The sequence below is a fragment of the Pantherophis guttatus genome, chromosome 1 (genome assembly GCF_059756535.1).
Source record: "Pantherophis guttatus breed Tessera chromosome 1, ASM5975653v1, whole genome shotgun sequence".
NCBI classification, from domain to species: Eukaryota; Metazoa; Chordata; class Lepidosauria; order Squamata; family Colubridae; genus Pantherophis; species Pantherophis guttatus.
In genome coordinates, this window is record NC_142063.1 from 77,264,636 (window position 1) to 77,291,588 (window position 26,953).

Consider the following 26,953-nt stretch of genomic DNA (forward strand, 5'->3'; position numbering starts at 1 on the left):
GGTGGTTCGGTGATCTGGTAGCATAGCTTCACCCACCCAGCTGGGTGTCATTACTTCCTGTTTTAACCAGAAAGTAATGTGTTTTTTACCTTCTGTGCATGCGCAGGTTTTGCCCTTGCGCAGGTCTGCACACTCCTGTAACAAGTGCACTTATGAGCAAACCGATAAGGAAGGTAAGTAGATTTCACTCCTGCCTATAAAGGACTCAAATGCCTATAACTATGACTAATGCTCAACGTTTAGGGAACACCCAGAATGAACTTGAAGTATTAGTACCAAAGGTAGATATGATATAGTTGCCATTACTTAAACTTGATGGGATGAAACTCATGACTGGAATGTACTGATGGAAGGATACAAACTATTCAAAAGAAACAGACCTAACAAAAGAGGAGGTGGAGTTGCATTATATATAAAAAATCACTACATCTCTATAGAAATACACAAACCAAGGATGAGAACCTCCTAGAATCCATACAGGTCAATATAACAGGGGGAAAAATGACATTGCTATAGGTGTATACTACAGGCCACCCAACCAAGCAGAAGAAATAGATGGACTCTTTGCTAATCAATTAACAAATGTATGTAGGAAACATACCACAGTAGTAATAGGAGACTTTAACTAACCTGACATCAACTGGGAGACAAACTCTGCAGCAAGTGGGAGATTGAACAGATTCCTAACCAATTTAATTGACAACTTTGTCATCCATAAGGTAGAGGAGGGAACTAGAGGAAAAATTATACTGGACCTAATTCTTACTAATAGAGAAGAAGTGATAGAGGAAGTTAAAATTGCTAGAATCTTGGGCGAGAGTGACCATGTCATACTGGAATTCAATATAATGCAAACACAAGCAATAGAATATAATCCAACCAGTATCTTAAACTTTAAAAGAGCTGATTTTAACAACTCAGAGACAGCCTAAGCAAAATTTCATGGATAAAAATCCTAAAGGGGAAAACAACTCAAGAAGAGTGGAAAACACTGAAAAATATGATCATAAAAGCCCAGTCCAACACAATACTATTGAAAAAGAAAAACAGGAAATCCAAGAAGAAATGAGTATGGTTGCACAAAGATCTCTCTGATAAACTGAAAGACAAAAAGAATAAGTACAAAAAATGGAAAGAGGGATATATATAACTAAGGCAGAATATCAACAGATAGCCTGAATTTGCAAAGATATCTTTCAACATATAAATAACAAGAAAAAAGTCAAGGAAACAGATAGTCTACTAAAGAGAGAAAATGGCAAGGAAGTAATGGGCAGTAGAGAAAGCAGAGCTGCTTAACTCATTCTTTGCATCAGTCTTCTTTACACAAAAAGAACTATAGCTCAACCTACCAAAATATAACAAAAATATAAAAGACAGACTAGAAATAAAAATTAAAACAAGCAGAAAAATGGTAAGAGAACATCTGTCTGCCCTTGATAAATATAATTCAATGTGGACCTGATGGATTACATCCCAGAGTTCTGAAGGAGCTGCAGAACCATTGTATATCTTAAAAAATCTTGGAGCACCAGGGAACTACCAGAAGATTGGAAAAGAGCTGATGTGGTTCCCATCTTCAAAAAAGGAAGGAAAAAAAAAACCAGACCCAGGAAACTACAGACCAATCAAACTATTAATACCTGAGAAGATATTGGGGAAAAAATAATCAAAAAACAGATCTGTCAACATATAGAAACAAATAAAGTTATAACTAGTAGCCAGCATGGGTTTGTTAAAAACGGATCCTGCCAAAGCAATCTTATTTCATTCTTTGACAATGTGACTAAATTAGTAGACTAATGAAGTCTGTGAACATACCGTAGTATATTTAGACTTCAGTAAAACATTTGACAAAGTAGACCACAACTTACTTCTTGGTAAGCTAGAAAAATGTGGGATAGAAATCTACCAGATAGATTTGAAATTGGCTGACAAACATATTCAAAGAGTGGACCTTAATGCAGGGGTGAAATGCTCCCGATTCAGACCGGCTCGGGCGAGTAGGTAGCGATGGCAGCGGGCAGTTTGGAGAACTGGTAGCAAAAATCCCTGCCCCCTGCCCAGCTGAGCCGCGCAATCATCAGAGCCTTTTTTTTCTTTTAAATGGCTCTGACGAGCCAAGCTCTGACAATCCCAGCTGAGTTGCCTGCTAACCGGTAGCAAAAATCCCTCCTCCCCCAGCTTGCTTACCTTTTTTTTTAAAAAAAAAATTGATTTATATGCCGCCCTTCTCCGGAGACTTGGGGCATCTTACAATGCATTAAGTAATAGCCTTCATAATTTTGTATATTTATACAAAGTCAGCTTATTGCCCCCACAATCTGGGTCCTCATTTTACCTACCTTAGAAAGGATGAAGGCTGAGTCAACCTTGAGCCTGGTGAGATTTGAACTTGCAGTAATTGAAGGCAGCTGGTGTTAATAACAGTGCTTTAGTCTGCTGCGCCACCAAGGCTCTGGACCACCTTAGCTGCTGGTCGCAATGCCTGCCTTGCTTCGCTTGCTGTAATCCCTGCAATCCATTGCATCAGCAAGCAACTGAATCTCCCTGCCTGCAATCAAGCTCATCGGTGAGCAGTTCTATCTGCCTGTCTGCCTTCCTGCCTGCCTTGTATCTTCTATTGCAGGGGTCTCCAAACTTGGCAACTTTAAGACTTGTGGACTTCAACTCCCAGCAAAGCTGACTGAGGAATTCTGGGAGTTGAAGTCCACAACCTTAAAGTTGCCAAGGTTGGAGACCCCTGTTCTATTGGGTAAGTTTTTTTTCCCTTTGGGAGCTTTAAAAAAAATAGTTAATTGGGGTTTTTTTTAGTTGTTATTTTTTTAGACCTAGCCATTTAAAGTTTAGGAAGTTTTAAATTTAGCTGCTTTTATATAAAAATAAAAATAAATTAAAATAAAATAATATTTGTGCAGCTTTCTGAGATTTAGTGTGTTTCTGTAGTATTTCACTCTAACTACACAAACACACAAAATCTCAGAAAGCTGTATGTGGAATTTTGTGTGTGTAAAGTGTGAAAGTTGTTTTTTTGGGGCTTTTTGTGGCTATGTGAGGTACTTGCTTGTTGCAGGGACCATTTTGGGTCTAGCACAGCTGCTTTTACATTGTGGGTGAGCCAGTTGTGTTGTGTTGTGTGTAAAGTGTGAAAGTTGTTTTTTTGAGCTTTTTGTGGCTGTGTGAGGTTCCTGCTTGTTGCAGGGGCCATTTTGGGCCTAGCACAGCTGCTTTTACATTGTGGATGAGCCAGATGTGTTGTATTTTGTAGGTTAATAAAGGGCAAAGAAGTGACATTGACTTGGCCACGCCCACCCAGTCACCTTACCACCAAGTCCCGCCCACTAATTAAGCCACACCCACAGAACCGGTAGCAAAAATTTTTAGATTTCACCCCTGCCTTAATGGTACTACATCTACATGGAGGGAAGTAATCAGGTTCTGTCTTAGGCCTAGTACTCTTTAATATCTTCATTAATGACTTAGATGAGGGAATAGAAGATTTGCAAATTTGCAGATGACACTAAGCTGACAGGAATAGCCAATACCCCAGAAGACGAGCTCAGAATCCAAAAAGATCTTGACAGATTTGAACAATGGGCCCTATCTAACAAAATGAAATTTAATGTGGAAAAAAACAAGGTTTTATACCTGGGCCGGAAAAGCCAAAGGTACAAATACAGATTAGGCGAGACCTGGATCAAAAACAGTAACTATGAGAGGAACCTTGGAGTCCTAGTGAACAATCACTTAAACATGACTCAGCATTGTGTGGCAGCAGCCAAAAAAGCTAATACAATCCTTGGTTGTATAAATAGAGGCATAGAATCAAAATCACATTAAGTATTAAGTACTGCTTTATAAAGTCTTAGTAAGATCAGAAAACTGGAATACTGCAGAGTTTTGGTCACATTATAAAAAAGATGTTGAGACATTGGAAAAAGTGCAAAGAAGAGCAACTAAGGTGATTAAAGGCCTGGAGACTAAAACATATGAAGAACGGTTGTAGGATATGGGTTTGGCTAGTCTAAAGAAAAGGACTAGAGGGGACATGATAGCAGTATTTCAGTATTTTGAGAGACTGCCACATAGAGAAGGGGTCAATTTATTTTCCAAAGCACCAGCGTGCAGGATGAGAAACAATGGATGGAAACTAATCAAGGAGAGAAGCAACCTAGAATTAAGGAGAAACTTCCTAACAGTGAGGACAATTAACTAGTGGAATAGGCCTTCAGAAGTTGTGAGCGCTTCATCACTGGAGGTGTTTAAGAAGAGACTGGACAGTCACTGTCTGAAATGGTATAGGATTTCCTGCTTGAGCAGGGGGCTGTATTAGAAGACCTCCAAAGTCCCTTCCAGCTCTATTCTGATTCAGAAGAAAAGTAGAGTACCTTTGACTGTAGTGCTACTAAAACTGCTGAAACTTTCAAATGGCTTTTGACGGTCTTGAATATTGGAATTATCTAAGAACATTAGCAACTTTAATGTAACTCCTATGTCCCATCTGGTCCAAGTTTCTATTTCCAAAGCAGATTAACATAGAATAAAAAGATCAACCAAGCATTCAAAATAGAATATTGTGATAATGTAAAATAATTTAAAAAGTGAATAAAATCAATGCCAATTTTCATTTTAAATTTCCAAATTCTTGAACACATTTAAATTTAAATTTCCATTTTCTTGAAGATTATCACATTGAAACCAGAACTTCTTTTTCAGTAAAAACTGTGCATCCCAAAATTAAAATGGATTTTACTACTAAATAAGCAAGATGATACTGCAGAACTTAGAAATCCAGTCATCTTTTAAACTTATTTCTCAGTTTTGTGTACAGTAGAGTGTCATCATCAGATTCTATTTCTAATACACAGTACACTCTCTTCCTTTGAAATGTTTGCACCCAAGTTCAAAGATGTCTGGAAATTTTTTAAATGAATTTCTGTCCTCATGGAGTAGATGATCATAATGTTGCTCGCTTTTGGTTTAACTTGTATTATGAACTCAATCATCATAGTTTATAAACTTATTTTTAACAATGTTATATAAGCCTTATTCAATAAACCATGATTAAAACTTACTATGCTTAGTGCAGTATATGATCTCAGTTTGGAGGTCAACATAAGGGAGGAAGGGAAAAAAAGATGGCAATAGGACCTTTCTAGGTATGTTTTCCCATATATATGTCCATAAGATTTTAATAAAAAGGTAAAGCTATCAATAGTGTAACACTGAACATCTATATTGCCTTCACTTTATCTGCGAAAGAAATGCCCCTGAAATTATCAGTATGACTTTGCAAAAATCTCCTAAATGCAGAATGGCATTACAAAACCAGTACACTCCATAAAGGGCCTATAATGCAGTAATTATATTTGAAAGACATACTTCAGAAACAAAAATAATTCTAGCACAGGTTTGCCTCAACTTGCGTTTCTATTATTTATCTAAGCAAGTCCATTAAAATGGGTTAAATGCAAGTGAAGTGATTAAAAATTGTAACTGTATGGTCCTTAAAAAAATCAATTTCAAGCAAAGGGCAGCTTACTACTTATTTAAAGTACTTCTATACTGCCTTGAAAGTTTTCTAGGCAAATCCTCTACGACTTTGTGTCTCTCTGTGTATATGTATACAGACACACAACACATATATTAAAAAGCTAAAATAATTATGGCAGAAATTACATAAAGAGGTAGCAAAAACATAAATCTATATACTAATTGGGAAATGATTATGTACTATTCAAAAGTAAAATTATGTACTTTACAAAATATAATTATAGGATGAATATTCATTTGAAGAAAACCTTTACATTAGCCAATTTCTTACCAATACAAAACAACAGAATACTGTTCTCTAAGATTATCAGTTCTTCAGAATCTGTGGCTTCCCCTGTATTGTCCAATTAAAAGTTGTGATAAACAAAACTGAACATGCCTACAGTTGCTGGAAGCTTTACTATCACAGAATGCCACAAGCTGCTCCTATTTTAAACATCAGCAGAAAGTCCAAGATTATAAAATATATCTGCCATATTACTCTCATCCTTTACTCATAATTATTGCATTACTAATTGCACAATTAATTCATCCAGGTTTTCCTGCACAATTTATTGATCAAATACAGGTCATAAACTTTCAAAAATGTTTGTGCAAGGCATCTTTTCCTACTGCAGCCCCAAAAGACAGAGGGCTGGATCCAATCTTTGGAGATGGACTGAAATTAAACTTTTTGAGAGATGCCCAAGCATGCTTTGTGTTAACCAGAGTGAGAATGTAAGTAGCATCATCTCAATCTGTCCATACAGCTCTTCAATTTGTAGCTTATCTAAAGACGAGCACAGTATCTGAAACATTTTTGGTAAGGGTGAATTAAACTTACATTTAGTCCCTTGTTCATTCTAAAACTGAACCCAGCTCAATTAAGAGGTTTACACATCTTATTAACTACTACAGTGATTTATTTGGGATAATATGTATTATGTATTCTGTCAAACAAAGTAATTTATAAGCCATGGAATATAGCTTAAGGAAATACGCTATAGCTTCTTTAATACATGAACCATTATTACTCCCTCTTAGCTGCTGTTAAATGGCCTACTGCCTTTGAAGTTGATGGGTATATGATCTAATTTTCAAATGGTTAATGACAAATTCGTATGTTACCACACTCACAAAAAACTTTAGATGTTCTCATTCAGTATTTAATATATGTAAAGTATATTAAACTTCTAGCTTTCTATTAAGTATTATGAAGGGCATAATCAACTCAATGCATAGTTGAAACTGAAAACAAACCATAACATTACATCTAACATCATGAATCTAAATATATCTGCTATGTCATTAAGTTTTACATGTACTGCAAATAGTTTGATACAATCTGGCAAAAATTATACAGTATGTGTATGATATTTTATTCACAATTATATGAAACATCTCTCATTTATTTTGCATGAATTTTAGCAATATATTTAGAATCCAAATTTTAGTTTGATCAAGGCTAATTGATCTGAGTATTTAATTCAAAATATAGTACAAGTATACAGTCTTTGTATAAAAGTACATTTATAAATAAAAAGTTATAATAAAACTTTATTGCAATTCCAACACAGACAAAATTTCAAACATATCAAACATTGGATAACAAAGATAAATCTTATTTTCACTTTGTGTTAATTTAATTTCTAACATTAGCTTAGAATTACAGAAGTTTTCTGGTGCTCAGAAAATCTTATGAACAACCGTAAGCATTATAAACTTCAATTAAAACCTAACATTAAGACACATAAACACAGATAAGAAAAGAATCTTACAATCAAGTAAGTAAACATACATATTGATTTTACAGAGTACACCCTGCTCACTCAAGTTATGCCTGGGATGCTAATATGATACATCTTTCTTCTACTTTGGTACACTAGCAAGATATTTCTCTGGTAGTGCTTGCACAAGACGCTTTCCAGGATTTGCAAAAATGTTCCAACTGCTTATGCTCAAGCAATACAACCATTAACTAACCCCACTGGCTCAGTTCACACAATACATTCAATTAAAACATGGTCGGCTGGTTTGTGGTCAGCTATGGTTCTATAACCTCAGCTTGTCTATTATGAAGTCACTCAAGAACTCGCCCTCTCCTTTTAATTTTACCCAGCCACCCTAAATACGTTAACTTTGTAGCAATGACCTCCATTTATTGCAGCGATTATTTTCTTTCAGCTAGGTAGAATCCTAGGGCTCTTCCCATTGTTAGAATGGTGCATGTATAGTTATTTTTCTCTCCCTCCCTACTCGCCCCCCCCTCCCCAAACCTCGCAGCCCTTACTGCCCTGTTGCATCAACTTCCTGTCCAAGCTCCTCGGTTTGGGATGATGGTGAGAATTCTTGGTCTCTCACACCCCTTTCCCTCCTCCGGTATGTCAGCTTCCTGTGCAAAAATCCCGTACGCCAGGCTAAAGATGCCTGTGTGTTGCCGCTGCCCTTGGTGCATCCACTTCCTGTGCAAAGCCCCTTGCATTGGGGCGATTGTTCTTTTTTTTTTATTATAATAATAATAATTATTATTATTCCTGCCTTTGGTGCATCAACTTCCTGTACGGATTCTTTTGCAAATGGGTGAAGAGCACGTTTGCGAGGACACTACCAGCTTGTTCGCTGCTGCTGCTGCTGCTGTTGTTCTTTTCCTATTGCCCTGGTGCATTCGCTTCCTGTGCAGAATCCTTTACATTGGGGCGGGGTGGGGGGGCGAACGAGCGAGGATGCTCGGCTGCATTTCTCCACATTCCTTAGTGTATCCGCTTCCTGCGCAGAGCCACTTGCAATAGGGGGGGAAAAAAAGATGCTCGCACTTCTGGCTTCCTCTGGCTGCCGCTGCTCCCACCGCCTGCCCCAGTGCATGAGCCCTGCTTCGTTTCCTCCCTCCCTCCTCTGCCTGCCCCGGTGCGTGATCTTTTCCTGCCACCGCTGCTACCGCTGCTCTGCGAGAGTTTGCTGCCCTACTTCACTCTACTTTAGTTTCACTCACTTTACATCCGGGTTTTTTCCCTAGGCAATGGGTGCCGCACCACAGCCCGTTCCTTAGGCAAAGGGAAATAAATTCGCTGCACCGACACGTCAAGTAGTCCCTCTGGAGAAGCCTTGAGGCGCCCCCTCCTCTCCCCGAGCAGGCCGGCCACCCCCTCCTCCTTCATTCATAGGGGAGATAAAGGTGGGGAGCCCCGGTTGAAGGGGAGGCCTCCTCCTCCTCCTCCTCCGCTTTTGTCCCCAAAAACCTCGGCTCCTTCTTCGCTTCGGAGAGCGGCCGAAGTAAGCCGCGTTTGTGTGCGAGAGAGTTGTGTCGGGGGCGCGCGGGCAAGCGAGGGAGTCAGGAGCGCGCGCCGCTGGCAGGCCAGGCAAAAGCAAAGCAAAGCACAGCAAAGCAAAGCAAAGCAGGGGAGGGAAAAAAAAAAAAAAGAAAAAGAAAACGGAGGGCCGGTGGCGGAGGGATTCAGGCGTGCGGGTGCTGCGGCCGGGCCGGGTGAATGGGATTGAAGAAGAGTTCAGCTTCTCGGCTTGTTTTTGTGTCACAGTTTCTCTTCTTCTGCGCCTCTTCTGCTTCGTTCCTTTCTTCCTGCCTGTCCCCTCCTCCCCTCTGCAGGAGGAGCCCCCCTGGGAAAGGGGAAGGAAAAGGACCCCTCAGAGGAGAGAGAGAGAAGAGAAAAGCAGGAGGAGGAGGAGGAGGAGGAGGGAGCAACCAACCAACCATCTTCCACTCCCAGCTTAGATTAAAGAAAGTGAGAGGAGGAGGAGAGAGAGAGAGGAGCCAAGAAGAGGGGGACAGGGAGGCCCAGAGGAGCAGCTGCACCGCCTTCTCCCTATGAAGAGGACTCCTTTCCCCCTCAAAGAGAGGTCCTGCCAGGGGGACCCCAGCCAGACCACCTCGGCGGCAACATCACCACCACCAGCAGGGTGTAGTATCCCACCTTTTGGATATTCTCTCTTCCCCCCTCCCCTCTTCCCCCTTTTCTTTCTCTCCCCCTCTCTTCCACCCCCCCCACCCCCCCGGTCTTCTGTTGCCTGCCTCGGGAGTTTCGGGGGGTGGTGGTGGTGGGGGGGAGAAAGAGAGAAAAAGGGTGGATGGTGTGTGGGTGCGCGCTGGGAGGAGGGAGTCCACCATGGAAGACTCCGGAGCCAACTTGGAGATGAGGAACCACAACTTCAGGGTAATTCACCCGCCCCCCCCCATCTCTCTCTCTCCCTCACCCGGAGGTATAATGCCTAGGGATGCGGGAAGGGGGGCATGTCCTTTCTCTGTCACCTGTGAGGATTGAAGTAAGTTTCTGTGAGAGGAGGAGGAGGAGGAGGAGGTGGTGGTGGTGGAGCGGGAGGGGTTAGGTGACACATTGGAGAGAGAGTGTGTGTGTGTGTCTGTGTTGGGGGGGGAGAGAAATGACACATTTTGCAAAGAGAGGGGAAGGGAAAAGGACGATTTCCCCCCCACTCCTTCTCCCCAGGATGATCTTTTTTTCTAGGCCGTTTTTCCGTGGGGTTCATTTTCTTCTTCCCTGATGCTGCCGCCGAGGAAGTTTTATTACCTTGAAGATGCTCCTGCTTTGATGATCGAGGCTTCGTAGTAAAGCTGCTGCGGCGGCGGTTTTTGCTCTCCTCCCTTATTCTTTTTTCTCCCCCCCCTCTCTCCCTCCCCCCCCCCTTTTGCCTTTTAATTTGTCTTGGTAGCCCGAGTAGTGCTGGGAAAATTCCGTTTCTTCAGCAACTTGTTATTCTGAAGTCTCTCTTGCCCCCCTCACCCTGGGGCAGCCCATTTTGCATGGATACAAAGCTCAGTGCAAGGACACCTTTGGGATTTCACACTCCTGCTCTGGCACATGTTTGCAGTGACTGGAGATGTGTACCTTCTTCTCTCTTCTCTCTCTCTCTCTTTTCCTCCCATTTCTCTTGTGTTAGGTACAAAGAGTAGGGGGTGTATGTGGGACTGCCATTTGGTCTGGTTGTTTTGTGCATGTGTATCTTGTTACTTTTCTATGTGTTTGTTTCTTTGTTATTCTGAGCTTACTACAGATGGGATTCTGTCCCTCCCCCACTTTACATGTCTGCAGCTCAGTTGTTAGTTTCAAGATTAAACAATTGATACTTTTTGTTGTGGATATAAAAATGAATTAGATCAACACCATTAAACCAAGTGACAGAAAATGAGGTTTTATGATCAGTATGCATTTATCTGTAATGCTTTTGGGATACTGTTATGAAGAGGTTTGCTAGTGACAAGGATGTTCTGAAAGGTGTGAAGATGTCATTCCATTTAAATTGCAGGTTATAAGTCCTTATTTTAAATGACATATTTATGCAGAGAATAAATTGTTAGTAAAATTAGTGAAAACAACTCCCAAATAAATGTGCTGTTGCCGTTTACTGTGTCATGTTTGTAATAAACTTCTCTAAGTAATGATTTGTACACTTTGATGAATTAATACTTAGTGAAATCTATGTTCTTGATTATGATACAGAGATCTTGGCTGTTGAGATTGGGTTTTTCAGATATATTTTCAATAAGGATGTTATCTTAAAAAGTTAAGACTCTTTCATACAAAACAGTATAAATATGAGGTAGGAAATTCTAAACATAATAATAAAGTTAAGTGTTTTTCCACTGAATAATATTAGATATGAAATTAGTAAACCTAGGCATGCAAATCAGAGTAAATTATTTAGTATTATAGTACAGTATTCAAGAAAAGTGCAGTTCCAGCTGATTGTTGAAATACTATTATTCTGTAACACTAAAGAGTAGCAACAGCTTTAGGGCAAGCATTATTAACAATTTTCAAAATACATATGATTCTGTAATATCACATTCCAGTATTTTGCCATATGTACTGTCCAATCTTAAACAAATGTCTATTGTATTTTTGGAATTTCAACCTTTTTGAAATAAAAAGTTTGACACCAGAAGGTTTTATAGAAAGAGAATAAGAGTTTTAGGAACTCACTTTCATAGAACTGCCTGCATTTTATTTATCATTTCCTTTGGCAGAACTTGTCTGGTTTCACTTTCTAACTATTTCTTTATTTTTTTCTTTTTTGTTTTCTAATGGCCTAAGTATAGTGACCACTACAATCTGAGTATATTAGTGAATATTAAATGTTCTGTTCTTATGGAAAGTAAGATGAAATGAGATTGAAAGTCTTGGTAACATGCTGGTATTTCAGGGGAAACTAAAGTTAGCTGTCATAAACACTAGTGATCTTGCTAAACATGTGAGGAACTTTGCAAACCTCTAACTTTGAATATATTTTAAATATATTTTTTAAAATACTTTTCACAAAATATTGTCTTACTACATAAATAGTTACTAAGAATTTTAAGTAAAAGCACTATTTATTTTTACACATTCTAAGAATTTCCTCACAATTCTAATTCTTTCTATGGATTTGAGTAATCTAAGTTGGCAGAAACTTTGGAAAGTATTATCTCTAAAGTAATAAAATACATTGTAGCAGTATATATAATTGTTCTTAAATGACAAATTCAGGCTCAACTTTCCTTCTACAATAGTGGCTATAGTAGTCTGGAGAAATGAAAATAGTACGTTGTTATGCTTCTTTTTAAAAATGGACCAATTGCTTGGAAAGGGGTTGGCAAGTTTTGTTCTTTTGATTGGTATAATAATTGCCAAAAACTTAGACTGTTGGTCTAAGTGTGGGTATTTATGGGAAAATAAGGGGCGAAGGCTATCTTGACATTTCTCTAATATGCAACATTGAAGATGTACTTTTTAAACAGAAGTGCATCATGAATTGGGGTATGTTCTGTTTTACTACTTACATATGATGGCCTTCAAAACTGATCAAAGTACAAAGTACAAAGGCTGTACTTCTATATAAGCCTTGGTTGGTCTTCTGAGTAGACATATTTTAAATGCAAGGAAACTGAGGCAGACTTTCTTCTGCCTTTTTTGTTTATATTCTTTCAAATTAAATATAATGGATTATTACATTTTATTACAGAGTGTAAAGCACACTATTTTTGCACTGCAAACACAAATATATGTGATACTTGGTATCAATATTGGGACATGTTTTCAAGAACAGCTTCCCCTAGACTAGTTAGACCTGACTCTCACTGGCCATTCCCACTGAGGTATTAAGGCTGTTGGACTCCAACCTATTTGGAGCACCAGTTAAATGAAACTGATCTAGATTATATTCAAAACAATAGTTAAGCGTGGAATCAGCTTATTTTCTCTTTCAGTATTATAACAAGTTATTTTGATATTGAAACACTTAACATTTTGGTACTGCATAAGTGTTCACTATTGGACTTCAATATTTATTTCTTGTAAAAACAAAAGTTTTTAAATTCCAATAATTATTTTGATGTAACCCATCTCTTAAATTTATTTTAATTTTAGCGTGCTAAGATCTAATTGCATGCGTAAAATTTAATTGAAATAATGCAACTTGAATATAAGTTCAGGTGAAGTTAACTTAATTCTATATGGAAAAAGTTTAATTGCATTTTTGGATCATATATTTCTTATACTGTAGCATTAATAACAGAATATAATACTAAAGCAAAGTTTTACTGTTACATTCACATACATATGGAGGAAATTTTTTCTAAGCACTAATTGTAAGGCACCTATAGAGAATTTAAATCGGGGTGAATTTGTTTAGTATTTTTGGAATTCAGCACTAAAATTTATTGGGAACTTAAGTATTCAGGGTATTACTTTGCATCGCTTATTCCATTCCATATTAGTCCTAATTAAAAAATTATTAAACTATGTACTTAACTGGAAGTCTGCTGAAATCAATGGGAATAATTTCTGAGTAGACATGTATAGAATTGCAATAGTGAAGTTGAAATTCATATGGTTAAAGACACATGTTTTCCTTCTTTTCACTTTTTATGAATAATACAAGTGGACAAACTCACAATGAATGTGATTTATAATCTTTGAGATATCTGAGCTAACTTAAAAGAGAAGCAGTAGTTAATTCTTGGTTTCATCAGAATATTTTAACATTTGGACATTTAAATTCATGGTGCTGTTATAAAAATACAGCTGACTGTAATTTTATAATGGCCCTACATTGCTGTTTTACATGGTTCCTTGTAAATTTTGGATATGAACCCATTTCTTTCTTGCCTCGTAGAAGCTTTTGAATAGTTTGTCTTTTTAAAGAACACATGGTGCAAAGAGAGATCACTGCTTCTTCATTAGTTCAAGTTTCACATTTTACATATAGTTAATGAAGTTCAGAACTTGAATTAATATGATCTGACATAAATTGATAATTTAAAGGATTGAAGTGTTTTGAGGTAAAGATTTTTATTTATGTACATAATGCTGTTTATGTTCCCCATTTTTGTAGACTGTAGGTAGCCTTCACAGCGTTAGCTCTATGGAAAAGCCATGTTTTGAGAGGAGTTTTTTTTTTTTTTTTGAAGGCCAGGAAATTAGGTTCATTCCATAACACAGGATACAGTCACAGGTCTTTTTTGTGAGAACCCATGGGATAGGTTGAGAGAGGTGGTCCTGAAAGTGCATTAATTGCAAGGAGAAATAATTGATTAATTTGTCTCTAGCTGAAAGTATTTTGGGAACGGTATATTTTAAGTTGTGTAGATATTTAGAGAGTGATGTGTTTGCAGATAATTGAGTATGTGGTAGGAATATATTGACTGCAAATATGTCAGAGAATAAAGAAATTCCCAAGTTATTATCTTACTGCTTTGTATATTAGACTAGGCACCATAACTGGCTTCTTTACTATTAAACTTATATAAGTATTGTATATTTTATTTATCTTTGTTATTTTATTTATGTTTATTATTGCTCACAAATACTTTAGCAAAGTATTTGAAGAATTAAACTTACCTTAATTTGTTTATAGATCCATGGATGTTTGAAAAGATGCTCACAAACAATTCCTACAGTAGCTATGGTATTTAAAAACCATCTGGTTGTTAACTTGTATCATTTATGGGGCATCTGTGTTTTTGCAAGTTTTTGAGGACCTAGGTGTTTTTGAGAGTTACACCCTCATTTCACTTGGTGTCATATTTTTATTTTCTTTCAATTCTTGTAGTGTTTTTATGGGACATTATATTGTGTTTTTACTATGTGAGTTGGCTAGATTTGTTTTTGACATTGGCAATGTAGAAATGCTTAATGAATAAATATAAAGTTTTAATATTTATCCTTGTCATATGTTCTAACATTTTAATCTTGTATTACTTCTTTAAAACTAAAAACTGGGAAATGGCTTAAATGTAAGATTTCAAACTTTTAAAAGAACTTGAGATCTATATAGAAATAACTGCATTTATAAACCTTATTTATATTTAGAACAGATGCAATTAATTGTTACATTATATTGATCACATTTTGAAAGCTTTTTTAAAAAAATGCAGAGTAATTATTTGACACATAATACCGTGATTTTGTATAGACTGTTGTTTATAGGATATTCAACTTTGAAAATGTGAACAGTAGCCTCCTTTTTAATACTTTACTCATTACCTTCTACAACCAATTCTGGCAGTGATTATCTAAAACCAGAATTCATCTCATGATGGAAATGAAAGCTGGGAATTTTAGGATTATAATATGTAGTATATTCAAGTTACTCAGAGTGGACAGTAAAAATGTGCATTTATACAAATGCTTCACTGGTTGGAAACTTATTCCATACAATCTCTGTTTTAGTTACTCAGGACAAAACCAATATTTTATCAGTCTAAACAGATAATAGATGCAGTATTTGTTGTCAACAACATAGATATGCAGTCCAGAAGAATGCACCAGCCCCTTGCCAGTGTGTTCCCCAAATCTTCTCTATAAGATAGAAGACATTAGCAATTGTAGAATGGGGTTGGGAAATGTATATGGAGCAAAGGGAAAACTAGTCATATATAGTATATGGAATTCTGCTTAGATCTTCTTGATTGGGATCCATAGTGACTTTTGTATTGCTTATCAACACAGCTTACATCTAATTTGCTGCAATATGTTAACCTTTGCTACCTTCCCATTTAACTTCTAATGTTACACTTCTTCTGTCTATTGATGGTAGAACAAGCAATGTATTAGCAACTGAGAAAAGTTTAATTTCTACCCTTTCTGTGAAATAAAATAGTTCTCACCATGAAAATAGAAATGGGTTTTAAAACCTCTCTTGTTGCACTGAATAGGAAAACAATGAGAAAAGATGAAATGTGTAAGTGGTAAAATGAAAAAATACGAGGCCTAACACTCTATTCACTCTTTTTGACTCTGTCAGTAGGGCTATATTTTTTTTTAAAAAAAAATCACCAACCCTCACATAAACTGAAAATATGGTGTGTGTTTTGTTTTTTGACTGCATATGGAACACAAACTGTCAGTACTTGAAGAGCACTAGCATTGCAGAAAGGCATTGATTCATTCTTTTCCCCTCCTGCTGTGTATCCTAGTATTGTTAACCATGGCTATTTGAAGACAATATATTTGGATGCAGAATCATAGTTGATCTCCTCAGTCAATTAGCCATCCAAGCTTAAGGATCTTTTAAATCCAAACTTCTGAGTAATCACAATATTTTTTCTGATAAACTGACTTATAGTAGCCATGGCAACAGCTGTCTTGGCTTTTTATGGACAGTTCTGTTGCTGCATCTGCAGGCTTCATCAATACTTCTGCTGCCTACAGAGGAAAGTGCAATAGAATGTCTCTCTTATACTTTTAACAGCTTTGCATATTACACTGTTGCGATGTACTATTATGTACTTCCCATGTTCCAAAACTTTATAGACTGCTCTTCTTTTTGCCAAATAATTGTTTAGATGCTGAAGTTTTAAGTACTGCCACTGTAGTGAAATGCTGTGACAACCGTGTCATCCTTTTGAACATAAATTGTCATAAATTGTTTCTAGGTTCTTCACTACCCCTAAGGAGGTTATTTTAAATAGATGGATACATTTAAGATGTTGTCATCTTAAAAAAAATATTTAAAGAATTTCCCTTTCTTAAATTTCATAGTAAATGCTTCAAGATGACTTCTTGTTAGAAAAAATACAGGTTTGTATTTAACATTTGATGAAGGGGAAAGAGAAATGTAAACAAATGGTTTTTAGCATTGGAGCAATATGTGTCTTTAAGAGACATGTTTTAAGTGATGTAATTGGTATGTTTACCAAAACACTTTAAATTGAAGAAATTTCTGTCCTAATAAATGGAAATGAGACTTCATATGTTACATGATTTTCATTTAATGAACAAATTTAAAAGTATATACTACTGATTTTGTATAATATACTGTACAGTACCTTAGAAATTCATCAGTGACAATATATCATTATATAATTTAATATAAGGATACTACAATATACATAATATATCAGTTGGAATATTTGATGAAACAGTCAAAGTGTAGTTGCTGTGCTAAAATGTTTATTTTCATAGATATATAAGATTATTTAGAAATTACTTCTATGGGAATATTTTATATTTTAGGATATGAAAACTTTGATTTAGAGCAGGCATATAGAATTGAGTGTATAAACTTCTGAATTTACTAGGAATTATGATGCTGATTTTAAAATTTAGTTCCATTCCATACAGCTCCCCAATTGACTCTAAATGGTATTCTCAGAATTTTATTCATCAAATAGGTGCAGGATTAAATGGTTTGTCTATTTTTGCTATCCTCATCTCAAATTTGTATCAGATTAAGGTGGGTGTAAGGAGAGGAAAATAAAAGGACATCTGACTGCATCCACGTGTCATGTGGACTGTATATTCTGGCATGTAGTCATTATGTTGTGAATTATTTTAAAATAATTGCATTTTAAAAGTAAAAAATTCCAGAATGTAGTTGTTTATGACCACTTTTCATTTAGTAAATGTGATAAAAATGGCAGTGATAAAAATATAAAGCTAAACTGTTATTTATAATTACCTAGCCCTGTTTGGAAAAGATAATGTCTCTTTGAGCTAATTCATATTTTGATATATTTTATTGATTTGGTGATGTATCATCTATATAAATATGGTTGAAGGCAAGCCCTTGCACCTCTAAATGTAAATGTACATGTGAATTTGGAAACATTTAAATTTTAGAATCAGCCTTTTAAATGCTTTGATAACAGGTAGTTATAAAGTTTGCTAAAAATGCGTGCAGAGAAAGCTGCAAACTGAAGGGTAGGAATTTGGGTGTCATTTTCATGGACCCCTAGTTTTGCCATAAAACAAGCCACATTATTCTATCGGGCATGTCACTATCTTCACTCCCTATGTGGAAACTAAATATTTTCAAGTTGTAAAATGCTTTAAGAAATAATATTCTACTCAAAATAAACCCCTGAGGACCTCTCTCCCTTGAAGATGCAAAGCTCTCAATCAAGATTGGAGGGCTGCTATGGTGGTAGGGTAACTTCAATTGTTATGGGTACTTCTGAATACTTAATTATAGTTAACGTAATTAACTGGTCTTAGTTCTCCCTTTTCATACAAGCAGTTGTGTTATTGTGTACAGAAAGTAGGTATGAATATATGCCTAAACAGTTACGGTATTTTTGTTCAGTTTTATCCACTAATTGAATTGTTGAATTCTCATTGTGTAGTTTGAAGAATCTCCCCACACAGATTTTGGATTAAAACTGTATGGTATTGATTTACATGCTTGATTCTGGATGTATACACAACACTTGTCATTTGGATATTCTTATATTATTGATCCTTCATTTAACTTGATTTCAGTGATGGCAGGTAATTCCACACTTAAACATACAAACAGAGATAAAACATGTTTGGGATATAAAAGAGATTCACATAGAAAGATCTGTGACCATATTTAGCTTCTATAGATAAGGAGGTGACACAGATTCTTGACCTATCTCTAACAGTATAATGGGTTAATACTCTCATCTATCACAAATGAGATGAGATTTAAACACAAATGACTGCATGTTTAAACTTGCTTTATTGATACAGAAAGTGTTTCTATTACTTCTATAAAAGTAAAATAGCATTATATGGAAACTTTAATCTACTTTGCTGTTTTAGTACCAGAAAAACTGATTGTGGTTTAACTACTTTAATTTTTCAATTATGAAATAATGGACAAAATAAAATATATTTTCATAATTATCTGACTAGAAAAACATGCTGATATTTAGGACCTTGGCAGAAAAATGCTTCCAGCTTTTTGTAACTCTTATGGTTAATGTTTTTTAATATTTGAAAATAGCCACTTTAACTTTTCTCCTTTATATATGCGGCCACACTCTTGCTTTCTGGGCTTTCCCCCTCTAATACATATGGCTCTCCACTTGAACTCTTAAAAAGTCTATATTTGAGAATGCTGTGAAGTAAAAGAGAATGCAGGCTTTTAGTGGGTCTTAAAAGTTAAAAGCCACATATTTATAGTAACACAGATAATAACACCTATACATCCATAGAATAAATGTAATTTTGTGCTTACACATACTCTTTGTTTAGCGATTGCCTTGTTTAACAACTGTTCATAGTTAACAGTGTTGAAAAAATAACTCTATGACCAGTCCTTGCATTTATGACCTTTGCAGGTCTGTAAAGCAAAGGAAAACAAAATATCATAAGCATAGTTGCGACCACTTCTCTTAATCACTTCCACTGTTGCTGGTCCTAATTGTGGGAGCTGGTTGAGGACTACCTGTATTTTCTCTGCCTATCTCTAGCTTTATTTTTATATCATTATTTGTTGAACATGTAATTCTCGATTTACAACCATTTCATTTAGCAACTATTTGATGTTACAGCAGAATTGAAAAAAGTGACTTATGATTGTTTTTCACACTTAATGTCCATTGCAGCATCTCTGTGGTCACATGATCAAAATTAGGATTCTTGGCAATTAGCATGTATTTATGACAGTTGTGGTAATCGTGATCATCTTTTGTGACCTTTTGACGAGCAAAGTCGATGGAGAAGCCAGATTCACTGTTACTAACTTAACAACTGCAATGATTCACTTAACAACTGTGGCAACAAAGGTTGTAAAATGGAGTGGAAAATCACTTAACAATTGTCTTGCTAGCAGTGGAAATTTTTATCATAAATTGTGGACTACCTTTACACTGGGAATTTATTTTAGGAACTATGGCCAAGAAATAGTAATAATAAACAAAATAATAAATTTCTTTCTAGGAATGCTTACATTGCCATTTTTGGCTTAACCATAAATTAATACCTAAACTACGGTTGATTTTCTGAATATATATATATAGTAATCATGGATTGGAGCAGAGATGAAAGATATTTGAATTTCAGTTCCCAGTAGCTTCACCCAGCATGGCTATTGGTGATTGGATGCTGAGTATGATGGTTCGGAGCTGAAAATGTTTTGAACTGAATCAGCTGCAAAACATCCAGTTCAAATGCAAAATGGGCTGTTTCAAGTATTTTGGAACTCTTTGGGTGCAGACTGCATCTTACATTCAGAATAGTAGTTTTAATCTGGAAAAAAAATCTCCATTCAAGACAGGTTACTTTGTCCCCCACCCTCCACAGTTGTATCTCATTTGAAATAGGTTACTTTGAATTTGTTGTATTCAAAAGTTTTGCACATTGCTAATTCAGAGTCCCCTTCCTACTGTGAGTATTGTTTAGTTTCTTTACTGATTTTTAGTTCATATTGCAGAATGATTATAATAATAATTGGACAATGCATTGAACTAAACTTGAGATGTAGTTTTATTTTTAGAATCTTTGAGGAAAGCAGCTTATAAAGGCCACTTTATAAATTTATAGCAAAAATTATAGTTTAACGTTTTTCAAATATCAAAGATAATAACTATGTTAATGTTATGTGCAAAATATTTGCAAATTAGTTTATGTATTTGTTAATGGATATAGAATTTTGCTTAGCTTATAGAGGGGTCACACTGAGAAATAATTGTTTTACAGCTGAGTATGGTGAACGCTGTGATTGCTGGATCACATTTGGTGTAATAAATTCCTTGTTCTGTATGTATTTATATTAAGTCAATATAAAGCTTCATGTTTTAGAATGACTTTTTTTAAAGGTTTCTTTTTTTAATGTATATTGGCTGTTTTGAAGATTCTTTAAGTAAAAACAGATGTGTAAAATGAAATAAATATGACAAAAAGAAGAAAAAGCTTAATAGGAATCTATATAATAATCAGGATGGATTTGATTTAAATCGAGTTGATTTAAATCACAATTTATATCATGATTTAAATTACTAGTAAAAAGGCTTGATTTAAATCAACTCGATTTAAATCATAATTTTTAAAGAGCAACTGTCATCTCTGTCCCATAGAGATTCCTCCTCTGACCCGCTGTTGACTCACTGACAGTCCCAATACTGCAGAATATACAGCCTTAGCTACATAACTAAGCTCCATTTCAGGCTGAATAAACTAAATTATTAATGTATCTTAAATAGAAAACTATATTTAGGTAGATTTTTACTCCAAAAGCATTTTATTAAAATAAATTCGATTTAAAAAAATCTGGTTAAATTTAAAAAATCTGATTTTTTTGATATTTTTTTAAAAAAATCATTGATTTTTATGCACCCTGATCATAATAAAAATTAATCCAATTATTAAGCTAATGGTTAAACTGTGTTGCAACTTATTGCATCTTGCTTTTAAGATGATAGATCTTTCAAAATTAGATAATAAATTTATATCCTGGATCCATTCCTTAAAATCAGGACATATCTTTCTGATTATGTGAAATTACCTTCCTTACTCTAGGTTCAATAAATCCAAGCCCTTCATAAGATGATAAATTCCATACTTTAGAAATACAATTCGATTTCTCATTAAGATCCTTATCTATAATATTTCTTCCCAATAATATATTAATATATGTAGTAACTTTAAGCCAAAACGAATCTATCACAGAATAAGACCAAATCATATGGGTTAAAGAGCCTTTACGTTTCTTACATTGCCAAGATAAATAATCTAGTTTCTTCAATAGTCATTGAAGGCTCCGACACAAAGTTTTATGAGGAATTTATTTTTTTAAATCGTAAGAAATTTATCTTTAACCCTAAACCAGTGGTTCTCAATCTGTGGTCTGTGGGCCCCGGGGGGGGGGAGGATATTGTTACAGGGGGTCTGCGAAGGCTTGAAAAAATGTTATGATTTAAATCTTGAGTTATGTCTTGGTAGTTTGTGGCCATAAAAGGTATTTAAAGGGGGTCTGTGGTGAAGAAAAGGTTGAGAACCACTGCCCTTGACCATTGGTTTTCCAAAATTGAACATTCCATTCTTCAAAGAAAAAAAATGTCAACAAAGAAAAAAAAAGTATATCAAATATATCTAGCTAAATGCTGAAAGATACATTTAAAAAAAATCTAATAATTTCCCTCCCCTTATATAATGGATCTGGCCCACTTCTTCTGCGGCTGTTTGCGGCCACTCGCACACATCGGCCCATCCTCTGTTTCGCCTTCAGATGCTTGCCAGAAGGTATTTGCAGCCGATAACAGAGCTTTGAATCAATCCAAAGCTCTGTTATCGGCTGCAGAACAGATGCCGGCAGGTATCTGAAGCCAAAATGGAGGCCGGGGCGATGCATGTGAGTGGCGGCAAGCAGCTGCAGAAAAAGGTGCAGGTGTCGGGGTGTGCAAGTAGGGCAGCTCCACCCCCCATCCCCACCTAGCTTATTTTTTACCTGTGCGCCTCACCCCAGCCCCTGCACCCTGGGGTAGGCGGGGTCTTAATTAGGGCTAATTTTGTAGGTGGGGCTTAATTTGACTGCATGCGCTCAAAAATGTTATAGGGCTTCTTTTCAAAGTGGGTGGTCCTTTTGGAGAAACACAGTATCTATAGGTATATAAGTTTAGTATGGATTTATTTTAGTGCTAATCCTTACTGATTACCTATTTCCAACTGTTATGGAGAAATAACATTGACAAACATCAGCTCCCAGTATGGCTGGTTGAGTGAATTTGAATATTTTTCCAGCATGTAGAGCTTTGGCCTGAAATTGCTGAGGGCTGCGAAGGCAGCATCGGACTGCCGGCTGGCAGGTCTGATTGGGCAGTGCTCACGAGCCTTTGCTCCACGGCGCTGACTCAGGGGCTCGTATCTACAGTCCTTCTACCTTGGCTGACATCGGACTGCGGGATTGCAGCAGAGGTGAGGGCAGCACGCACGAGCCTAGCTCTGCAGTGCAAGCCTTGGAGCGTGAGGCACATACCGTGCCATTTCCACGCTTGCTGTGTAGCCAGGGGCTCGCAAACCAGCGGAGTGAGGCAGGCAGCCCCTGCTTATCTGCCTCGTTCCCATCGGTGCCAGAGCAATTGGTACAGGGCCGCGCTCACGAGCTTGGCTCCGAACCGCTGGCCCTAGGGAACCTCAGCCTCGGAATACAGCCTTGGATCTTTGATTGCAGAGAGGTGGGCGGTGAGTAAAAGCAATTGGAACCTCCGCCTAATGCTTGGAAGGGCTTTTCTGCAACAAGGCCTTCTAGGCCAATCTGCCTAACTAAATTCAAAATGGCAGCCGTCAGATCGGGGCACAACACCCGTGTGGCAGGTAGCCCAGTGCGCATGTGCCCAGAGGGGGATCAACTGGCAGGACCTTTGGGAGCAAGGCCTTCGAAAAGAAAGGCACATCAGCCTTCCAGCAAGCCTCATAGGAAGCCTTCCAAGCCTTCCAAGACTGAGGAACAAAGGCACAAGGCCATAAAGAGAGCTATTAAAAAAGCTCAGAGAGAAGCAGAGAAGAAAGCCAGAAGCCTCCAGGATATGGAGCCAGGCATCTTCCCTTTTGGTCACTTCAGTCCTCCCAGAGCCGGATGATCCCCTTGAGGGGACTTCTACTGCTGTATGGTCACCTGATGAACCAGTGGAGCTGGTCCCTGATCTTCCTAGCAACAGTGAATTGCTGTTTGGCGCTGCGCCAGATCCAGAAGCTGGGTACAGCCTGTGACACACCGGGCTTCCTTTGCTGAGGCTACCTTTACACCCACGGCCGTAGGCCTTCGTTCGGAAGAGCATTTGGAGCCACAAATCCCTGCCAGCATGGGGGCCCTGATTTCTGAAGCAATAACACAGGGCATTGCAATGGGGCTGCAGCAGAGAGCAGAATCAGTGGACTCTGAGTTTCCTAGACCTCAGGATTTCCAACACAATCTGGAATATTCCCAGGCTTCCTCCAGTCAGGCTTCCCTGTCGGGTGAGGAAATGATTCGGGATTTTGACTTGTCTGACGATGAAGGTCTTATGCCAGACCAGCCTGCCTTTGTGGGGTTGTTTCAACCTCAGATATTTAAATCCTTACTTCACAAGGCTAAGACTTCCACCAAGCTGGGCATTACTCAGATTCCCTCAGAGTCTGCACAGGGGTCAGCTAATCCTGCAAATCCACTTTTTGCTGAGCCCTCCATAGAATCAGAGGAGGTACTCAACCCCAGATTATTTCTGGACATTGTGCAGAGACAGTGGACCTCTCCAGGGTCTGGGCCCAACCCCAGTGGTTTGGACAAACGTCTATACAACATGGGGACTGAGCTTACTAGGGCACTTCAAGTCCCTACCATTGATGCCCCAGTGGTGGCTCTGACCTCCCAGTCGGTCTTAAAAGGCCCTCCTGAGGAAATCTTCCATCCGGAGGACAAGAGAGCAGAACAGTTGTTGGTCAAGGCCCACCTGGCAGCTGCCTGGGCTGTTAAAGCCTCATCGGCAGCATCATTTTTTAACAGAGCTTCTCTGTTCTGGTTACGGCAGCTACAATAATGACTGCCGGCTGATGATACAAGATCACGTCAGGATCTTTCAGTAGATGCTATGCTGAATGTCTCCAGATTTGTGGCAAAATTCATAGGCGCCTTGATAGCAACTCTGCGCCTATTCTGGCTATGCCAGTGGCAAGCCGATGCCAGGAGTAAATGGAGGCTGGCTTCCGCTCCGTACATCGGGGACAAATTATTTGGAAAGTCCCTGGATCCACTTCTGGTAGAGTCCAGGGATAAACGAAAGTTCTTGCTTAGCATGACACCAAAGGGTGGAGTCCCACCCAGGGCCAGATTATTGTCCCCAGCCTTTTCAAGGGCTGGACAGCAGTTTTGGAGGGCTGCAATCGCAAGGCCCATATGCCTCCAGGCAGGGCCAACAACAAGACAGGGTATACAGGGCAAAGGTACCCACCCAAAAGGTCCTTTTGGGGAGGCAGGAGTTGTCCCTTCAGACGCTACAAATGACTGCTCATCCCATCCTCCCATAGGGAGCCAGCTAGCATTATTTGCCGGCCAATGAGAGGTCACCACCACGGACCTCTGGGTCAGGGAGATGATAAGGCCTGGTCTCTCCCTGGAGTTCATCTCCAGTCCCCCGAGGCTGTTCGTCAGCTGTCCCATGTCCAGGGTTCTGGCAAGAGTGCTCCTCATGGAATCGGCCATAAAACATCTTTTGGATATTCAAGCCATCCATCCGGTTCTGGAGGAGCAACCTGGTCAGGGGTTTTACTCCCGATTGTTCATCATACAGAAGGCCTCTTGGGGATGGAGGGTGATTTTCGATCTCAACTCTCTGAACTGTCATATCATTTATCGACGGTTCAAGATGCAGTTGCTTCAGACCATCTCGGAGAATGTCAGAAGGGGAGACTTCCTCATGTCAGTGGACCTGATGGAGGCGTACCTTCATGTTCCCATCCTACTGGAACACAGACAGTTTCTCCACTTTCATTCCGTGGGGAAACATTATCAGTATTGGGCTTTACCATTCGGCCTGTCCTCCGCCCGCAGGGTAGTTACCAAACTGATGGCCGCTCTAGTGGGCCATCTTTGAACCCTGCCAATAAGGATACAGTTTTACCTGGACAACATTCTTATCCAGTCCAGTTTGGAACCCCTGGTGAGGCAGGACCTGGCTATCACTATTCAGGTCTTACAGGACCATGGTTTTTCCATCAACCGGATCAAGAGCCACCTAGTTCCCTCTACCTGATTGCTCCATCTTGGGGTGATACGGTAGAGTCCAAGGTTTATCTATCACAGGAGCATATCCAGCCTCAGGGAATTGGCAAGAAGAGTCATGAGGGAGCGTTCAGTTCCTCTGCTCCTGCTTTCCCAGCTCCTTGGAAAGATGGTGTCAGCCATCTCCATGACACCTTGGGCTCGACTCCACAGCAGGGACCTGCAGTGGTTCCTTCTTCAGTATCAGAGGACGTTCCACAGTACATCCCCAAGAAAGGTATGGGTTCCACCGGAGGTTCTTTTCTCCCTCAAATGGTGGGACTCCCAAGGCCATCACCAAGGGCAGGACCCCCAGTGGTTCCAGCTGACCGCCTGGCGCTTGAGCGACACCTGCTGAGTGGGGACAGTTTTTCTTCCAGGGTCATCAAGAAGATCCAGGCATCATGCAGGGCCTCCGCCAACCGTATATATGATGCCACATGGCGAGCCTTTTGCACAAAAAAGGATCGGGTCCACACAGAGGCTTCCATAGCTCACGTGTTGAACTTTTTGCAGAACAGTTTAGATAACGGACTAGCTCCGAACACTCTGCGGAGACAGGTAGCAGCCCTGTCCTCCATTTAGACCTGTGGTGCCAAGGATTCCCTATCTCAGCACCCTGTGATCTGGCAGTTCCTCAGAGGTGCCACTAATCTTAGGCCTCTGGTGGTACACCAATTTCCTATGTGGAGCTTGACCAGAGTCTTAAACTCCCTCAGCAGGGCTCCCTTTAAGCTGTTGTGAGAGGTCAGTCTCCGCTTTTTATCATACAAGGTGGTGTTTCTGGTTGCCATCACTTTTGCCTGGCGAATATCGGAACTGGCTGCTCTGTCCATCAGATAAGATCTTTGTGTCTTCCATTCTGACAGAGACTTCCATCCAGATTGTGTTATGCCTGGATCCAACATTTATCCCCAAAATTAATACATGGTTCCACAGGGTTCAGGAGCTTGTATTGCCCAATTTTTGTCCTGAGCCGGTACACCAATTGGAATACATGCGGCATACATTGGATGTGCAGAGGGTTCTCTACATCTATGTAAAACAGACTGCCTCCATAAGAAAGATGGAATCCCTTTTCATATCCTTCCAACCTGCCACTTTGGGGAATAAGTTCACGTTACCTACCTTGGGAGGTGAATTAGAGTATGCATCGCTAAGGCATATGAGACCCAGTCCTTGCCGGTTCCGAGACACAATACACCCCGTTCAACTGGTTTTGGGGTGAGGTATCATCAGTATGCTGATGATACCCAGCTTTAAATTTCCACCCCTGACCACCCTAGTGATGCCCTTTCCGTGATGTCCCACTGCCTGGAAGCGGTGCGGGTTTGGATGGGGAGGAACAGATTCAGACTCAACCCTTCCAAGACCGAGTGGCTGTGGATGCCGGCATCTTGGGATCTAGAAGTTCCATCTTTAGTGATCGGAGGAGAGACTCTTACTTCCTCCGACAAGGTCCGCAAACCTGGGTATCCTCCTGGATTCTCGG

At 38.7% G+C, this 26,953-nt stretch overlaps 1 protein-coding gene across 19 annotated transcripts in view; it reads left to right on the top strand.

Annotated features, from left to right (window-relative positions):
- Positions 1–8,265: 8,265 nt before the first annotated feature.
- Positions 8,266–26,953, top strand: part of PHF21A (PHD finger protein 21A) — a 158,205-nt gene continuing 139,517 nt past the window's right edge. For 3 of the 19 annotated variants that reach the window (XM_034417437.3, XM_087876720.1, XM_087876661.1), the window contains exons 1-2: positions 8,527–8,802; positions 9,134–9,444. The gene's annotated coding sequence lies outside the window, so the exon portion shown is untranslated. Of the gene's footprint in view, positions 8,803–8,859; positions 9,699–26,953 lie in introns of those variants that run through there. The other 16 variants (XM_034417442.3, XM_087876612.1, XM_034417438.3 and 13 more) reach the window with 9 other exon arrangements.